Raw genomic sequence first — 7260 nt, forward strand, 5'->3', positions numbered from 1 at the left:
GGACTGGACAGGCTTGGGGACTAAATACCTTGTGTCTTTCTATTCCAGACCTAAGTGATAATTGAAGGGTAAACTGACCTTTGCAGTGCATTACCAACAGCTGTTCTGGATGTGCTGCCAAATCAGCCTTTTTCTGCTGGATGTTACAGAAGTGAAATTGTGCTGCACCTTCTTGCTGATAATGGTGAGACCAGAGGTGTTTAATGATATAAAGAGACTGAAGAGATGCTGTAGACCTTTTGTAGACCCAAGATTTGGGTGTCCTTCAGCAGAATTTAGGCAGAGATCACCAGTTCTACCATGAGTGTGCTTTGGGACAGGTCAAGAAGACCACTACGTCCATAACTTGTATGTATAAGAACACAGCTTTGCTTGACTGTCTATAATAAAATGCCTTCAAAAGTAGAACTTCTAATTTTTTTTTTCTACCAGCAAGAAAGGAATGAATGAAATTACAGAATCTTGAAGGACTTACCAGTTTGCTGGCAAAATCTTTGAAAGGTTTAATCATGTATCAGTATTATTTTGGTCAAAACAGTAAAGGTGCGATAGCAGTTGTGCTACATCTCTATAAATCTTCTAAATTTGAATGTGTGTGAAGATTGCATTTATGGTTTCACAACCAGCTAGAATCTGTAATGCCTCAGAGGAACCACTTTGTCAAAGTGATGACTTCTCAGATGGTTGGTTATAATCTGAGTCAACACTTCCCCAGATGCAGAGATGAAGAAGACATCATAATAATTGTCAAAAATTTATGATCTCAGAATTAGTGGTTTAATTCCCCTTCTGCAGCTATTAGCTCCTTTTTTTTTTTTTTTTGCAATTCCACTTCTGCACTCTGCTTTATTTGATGCAAACTTAATAAGCAAATCTTCCATTTCTTTTTCTGCTCCTTAATGTTACATATGCATTATTAGGCACAGGAGCCTTGAGGAAAAAAAATGCATATAATTAGATAACTAAAGACTATCATAATTTACAGTGCCAGAAGGCAACATTTGGAACTTGATTGACACCCTTAATTCTGCCATTTATCAGCTTTTAAGTACTTGATTCCACAACTATAAAATGTTCTTTCAGGTTGGTTGGATTATTTATTTATTTATTTAGAAATGTAATATTCCAGGTATCAAAAAACCCAAATTTTCCTTTCCCCTGCATGGCTCATCAGGTGCCACCATGCCAACATTCATGTGGGAAGGACTGGGCTCTGTTGACACAGACTGTGGACTAAGCTCTATTAAAGATAAAAGAGAAAGCAGCAGTGAGACTAAACTGTCCTCTTCTACCAGAGTTATGTGGAGGTGAGAAAACTTCACCAGAGATTTTCACAGACATTTACTGACTTCAAAGGAATAATGAGCAATAGAAATGCTGGGAGTCATCCAGACTGCAGTAAGCATAAAACCAGGGCTCATTCCTTCTTCTCCTTCCTCTCTTACTTCTCCCAGTCTCCTTCCTACTTCTGAGTATACCTAATCCCATCCTTCTATGCTAGACAGACTCAAATACAGCTGCTCAACTTACAACAGAAAAATATCAGGAGTCAAATTAAGCATGTGGGCATTTAATGATTCCCTGGATTAACAGATTGAAGAACAGCAAGACACAAAAAAATAGATAAAAGCTCCTAAATATGTAGACTAGCACAAGCAGAGGTATGCTTTTGTTTGACCTGCAAAATATCTGATCTCAGATTTCATATTCTCACTGTGTCCAAAAACTGCATTAAAAATATTTAGGGACACATTATACTAAATTTACAAAATCTGGAGTCAGCACTTGTTCACACACATCAAAACCCCTTATAAACATGGGCACATTTGATTCCACTGTACAGATGTTAATGACTTTTTTTTTTTTCTGTAGAGGTTTACTTTTTGGTCACTCATGTGGTGGGGAAGATAATTTTCAAGAAGCCCAGTAAGTAAATTCAGTAAGGCCCAAGGAAGTGGGTATTGTCATCTGTTAACTACCATGTTGAGCTTTGAAGTCAGGAGAAGCCACAGTGCTCACCACATGGCCATGGTTAATTTTGAGTGGTAATGTCTTCCTCCAGATGACATTATGTCAACCACTATAATAATGTGCTCTCTCTAGCTTTGAAGGTTTTTTTTCTGATCAGTGCCTAGGATTTTATCGGAAGAGTCATGGACCTTAGGGGAACAATTGCCAAAAACTCATTGTGAAATTTTGCAGGATCAGATTACTGTGGTGGAGAGAGGGTGAGAGTCCAAGGCAACTTTAGACAAATCTGCCTAACTCAGTTTATTTGATATAGGTTGTACAACTGCACAAAGACTTATTTCCCTGTCAATAATAAAATAATGTTGCTTAATAATAAGAAAATTATATGGTGTTATTTCAGCTCAATGGAATGAATATTGTAGCAAAATCTTTTTTTTTTGCCTTAAGATAGTATATTTCTATTAATATAAAAGAACAGTGTAAAAAATGTTTGTGAGAAAGATGTTTTATGAATGACTAAACATTTGCCAACTCTTTATTACTCAGGTATCATGTACTCACAAGGCTAGTGCTTTATATTATTTACCTTTTTATCCATTGAGTACCTCCTTTTCAGTAAAAAGAAATTCTCTTTCGGGTCTGTAATAGTTATAAAATTAAATTAGCTGAGTTAGAGCCTCATTATCTCAATTAAAATATGATCCAGAGCTAGTCAGGCCCCCTGTGTAGCATCCATTATTGTATTACTCTTACAGTGCTACTTACCCATGATCAAACAGCAAAACCGTGAGATGACCAGAAACTGAATTTATGTCTCCAATACCCAACTCCAATGCCTTGACCACAACATCATCATTCTCTTAAATTGGTTGCATTTGGTTTTGGTTATCCCAAATCTCATCAATGAGGTTTTGCATAAGCAGAAAAGCATCAGCATTGGGCTAAAAGTAGCAGCCAGTGGGAGTGTTCCAATCCTAATGGCTTCTGTGGGCTTGAACTGGTATTAATGAGGGCAGGACTTGCCCTTCTGCTACTTGGCCCACAAAAGGATTTCAGTATGCAGTGCTTGAGAGGTAGGGATAATGGGAAAAAGATGGTCAGGATATGGATTTGTGCACATCAGTAACTCAGTCTTTTTGTGCAGTTCTTTTTCTGGGAGCTCAATCTCATGGTCAGTCATTCCTCAAACGTACTCATCTCACATCACCTTCACCACTAAAAGTGTTGCATATTGTTAAGAGTAATTCACGTGTCTCATGTTAGAGTCACGTGTTTCAGCCAAGCCCTGCATGAGACCCACATACAGAGATTCTCCTCAAGCTCAGGTGCCCGTGGTTTGTGGGTGGGGAGAGAGTTTGGATTCCAGCCTAACTGCCTTCAAGACACATGATCTGGCAATCTGAGGTATTAACAATTTTTAATTTAACAGATTTTGGTAATTTGTACTTAAAAACTACCTGAGAGAGATTTTGGTAGGTTCATACTTGTTTTTAATTACCATAGGAGCTCAGAATTCCTGAAAATCAAAATTCATGTGCAAGTTTTCCAAGGCAGAAAAGTGAGATGATGCAGATAGCTGACTGAGGTGACTTAATTCATGACAAAATTAAAGGAATGTAGTAAAGTGATTCAATAAGCAAAGAATTTAGAAATAACATTTAATTGGGGCCACTCAGTAAGTTCAAATTAACCTCATTCTCTTTTGAACCAACACATTTGGTCTGTAAAAATATCTTCTGAGATATATGAGGTACATAGGCTTTTGCAAGGTCAGTTGGGTGTGTCGTCATTCTCCTGCAACCATGAACTTTGCACAGTCTCAATAGCACAGAAGTAAAATGAATTAAGAAATTATTAGCTAAGAGATGTCAGAAATAGGAATGTCAACAGGAAATTAGTTTTAAATACGGTACACCCCCCGGGTTCCTACAGGGGTTGGTATTGTGTCATGTCATCTAGTGCTTTGATCATTGTTCTGAGAACAAGTATAAATATTACTGTTCATAAAGTTTTCAGATTGCACAAAGTTTTCCAGGTGGTTAAATAACAAATTAAGACTAAGTCTCAATACTGAATGAATTGCATCAGTCAGTAACCTCATCCCAATCAAACAAGAGATGTTTTGGCAGGTACAAATGGAAGTATAGCTCCAGAAATAAGTGGTTCCAACAGTGCAAAAAATCTCTAGACCAACAATGGATGCTTTTCCAGAAAATACAGAAAGTTACATTAAGTTATGATTTGTCCAGGCAAGATGTGGGTCAGATCACATTATTTGCAAATTTTCAGTTTTAGATCACAAAAACCAAGTTAATCTGACCACAAGTATGCACTTCTGCCCAGAAGTAATCACTCTGGACTCTATAATCAGAGAGTCATAGAACCATGGAGTGGTCTGGACTGGAAAAGTCCCTCAAAGATCACCCAGACTTTCCCTGGGCTGGGATATCTTCCACTAGAAGAGATTGCTCAAAGCCCTGTCCAGCCTGGCCTTGAATGCCTCCAATGACAGAACATGCACAGCTTCTCTGGGCAGGTCATTTCTGAGTCTCACCACCTTCATCACAAAAGAATTCTTCCTTATGTCCAATCTAAATCTTCCTTCTTTCAGTTTAAAACCATTTCCCCTTGTAGACACACTACAGGCACTGGTAATAAGTCTTTCTCCACTATTCTTTTTAGCCCTCTTTAGATGCTGAAAGGACACAATAAGTTGGAGCCTTCTCTTCTCCCAGCTGAACCACCCCAGCTCTCTCAGGGGGAGATGCATTTTAAACCCATGACGTATCTCTTCCACATATTGATAACAAAACCAGACTAAATTAAGCAATCCCCAAGGGATCCTATTTCTTTCCTTTGTTTATAGTCGATGCCTGGGTTAGCATCCTCAGTGTAGCTTTCTAAAGTTATACTAGGTAAATCCCACCTCAAGTGAGAACAAAGGAAGCAATTCCCTCTAAGTCATGAGACATTGACATATCTTTTATTAAATTATACCTTCAGAACAGCATAAATCAGGAATAGCTCAATTCACTGTTTAAAAAAAATGACAATTTATATTGGAAGATAGTCTGAGAAATGATGAAAGAGTCCAGTTTTCAAAAACAGTTTCCCAGTTTCACAGTGTGCTTTTTGAAACACAGACTGTGTACCCCTCATATTTCATTTGTATCATGATATTGCAGACTAAGTGAAACGGTGTTTTTGTGGTAGTAATGCCATCAGTTTTCTCTTAGAATCAATTCATCAAAGTAAATTTCAACAATAACATCAATGTTTTCTGATTGGTGGAGAGTTCAGTGTGTCTTTATCACAAACTCAACCACATCTGTCCTTCAAGCAAGTCTACTGACATTTCCAATGACAAGGAAGGGAGAATGGCAGGCCTGCTCACCCCTACGTGTCTGGCTTGCCTCCCTGACGTGACATCATTGCTCGTGCCCTACTCCAGCATAATCGAGCAGGTCAGTGGTTATTCCAAGCTTCACCCATTCCAGATTCCACCCTTAACCCTCCAAAACGAGTCTTTTATAGTTAAATGATTCACTTATTAGGTAAAATAAACACAAAAATAATGTCAAATTAAAATAAAGCGAAGTAGCATGAAGTTAAATTCAGACTGACACTGAGCAAACAGTCTGGCTGGAATCATTATACCCTTTTGGAAACAGGCACGGATATCGGAGCATGGATCCAATTAGTTTCAATTGGGAGGACCCTTCCTGTTCCTGTCTCCCTGAGCTTAAATCTCACCATTTAGACATTATTTTAGAGCCAGGGACAACTGTCCTGCAGTTGCCATCTACAGGAACTCAAGAAACCTGCAAACTTTGTTCTGGGCTCAAGACAACAAAGCACTGAAACAAAGCATGCCATTTATCCTTTGCAAAGGTCTTTAAGACCTTCAAGAGACCTTGGCTTCTATGAAAACTTGGAGAGAGAGCAAACCCAAGACAGGTTCAACAAGTGCAAGCACTGGTCTTCATGTCTGGAGCCAACAAGAGGGGCCAACATACACAGACAAAAAATGAGGGGAAAGGGATGTGCAAGGGCTGGTCTGCAACTGCCTCAGAGAAGTGCTGACTTTTATTAATTGTGATCCACAAGGGATTTATTTAGATGCACTACCAGACCACCTGGTAGTGCATCTAAATCATATGGAAATCATAGCAGCTGCTACAGCTGCTTCTTGGCTTTTCTGGTACTGCCCCTTACCTCAGCCCAGCAGAGGCAAAATGACACACAAAGTGATACGAAAGAGCAAGTCAGCAGCACTGGAGCAAGCTTGTGGCTGTAGGCAACTTTCTGCCTTTCAGACATAGCTCCCTTGTTGAAGTTGTGGTATCATATAGGGAAAACACAAAACCACAAAATTAACTTGGTGGTGACAAGTAAAAGTCAGAGAGGAACTTTTTACAAGGATAGGTAGTGATAGAACAAGGGGGAATGGCTTTACATTGAAAGATGGCAGGGTTAGATTGGATATTAAGAAGAAATTCTTCATATGGGGGTGGTGGGGCCCTGGCACAGGTTGCCCAGGCAAGCTGTGGCTTCCCCATCCCTGGAAGTGTTCAAGGCTGGGTTGGATGTCACTTGGAGCAACCTGGTCTGGTAGAAGGTGTCCCTCTCCATGGCAGGAGGGCTGGAATGATGATCTTTCAGGTCCCTTTTGATCCAAACCATTCTGTGATTCTGATTCTATGCCAGTTCAGGATATGTTGGACAAAGGATTCTTTACTGAGTATGACTTCTCTTGGTACCACTCAAATACAAACCCCAGAAGGGGAAGGAAATGCATTTCCCCAAAATGTGCTTCTTTGAGCTCAGTGAAACAACATTTTTCAGACTCACGTGGGAGAACAATTCCCAGCAGCACTTGTAGATTTTACACTGCTATGGAAACCATGTCCAGGATGTGTATAGTGCAAGGTTCATCCCCACTTGTTTGCAAACATTCCACCACCCTGAGAACTGGCAGTTCCCCCCAGCTATGTCACAAGAGGCAACATTTTAATATCCTGACCCAACAGAACACAGGAACATCTCAGCAGCTCCCTGTCATGAGGCAGCTGTGAGCACCACAGATATGTGCAGTTCCTGATTTTGCATGCAGTGAGAATCAAAAAGAGTGTCAGGATGTAATTTCAAATATCTAAGTCTTTATTTATATTTTAGGAGGAAATATGGACATTTAATGTCTTTTATTCAAATTCTTTGTAAAATCTGAAAGCAAATGGAGCCACAGTGTTTCTGCTGTGGGTGCACCCATATTTTTCTTCTGATTTCTGT

At 39.4% G+C, this 7260-nt stretch overlaps 1 long non-coding RNA gene across 1 annotated transcript; it reads right to left on the reverse strand.

Annotated features, from left to right (window-relative positions):
• Positions 1-1135: 1135 nt before the first annotated feature.
• Positions 1136-6953, reverse strand: LOC137471984 (uncharacterized). Its single transcript, XR_010997944.1, has 3 exons — positions 6833-6953; positions 2558-2601; positions 1136-1240 (listed from the first exon to the last, which is right to left on the reverse strand). It is a non-coding gene; the product is annotated as an uncharacterized lncRNA (long non-coding RNA).
• Positions 6954-7260: the final 307 nt, after the last annotated feature.

Source organism: Anomalospiza imberbis, chromosome 3, assembly GCF_031753505.1.
Source record: "Anomalospiza imberbis isolate Cuckoo-Finch-1a 21T00152 chromosome 3, ASM3175350v1, whole genome shotgun sequence".
NCBI classification, from domain to species: Eukaryota; Metazoa; Chordata; class Aves; order Passeriformes; family Viduidae; genus Anomalospiza; species Anomalospiza imberbis.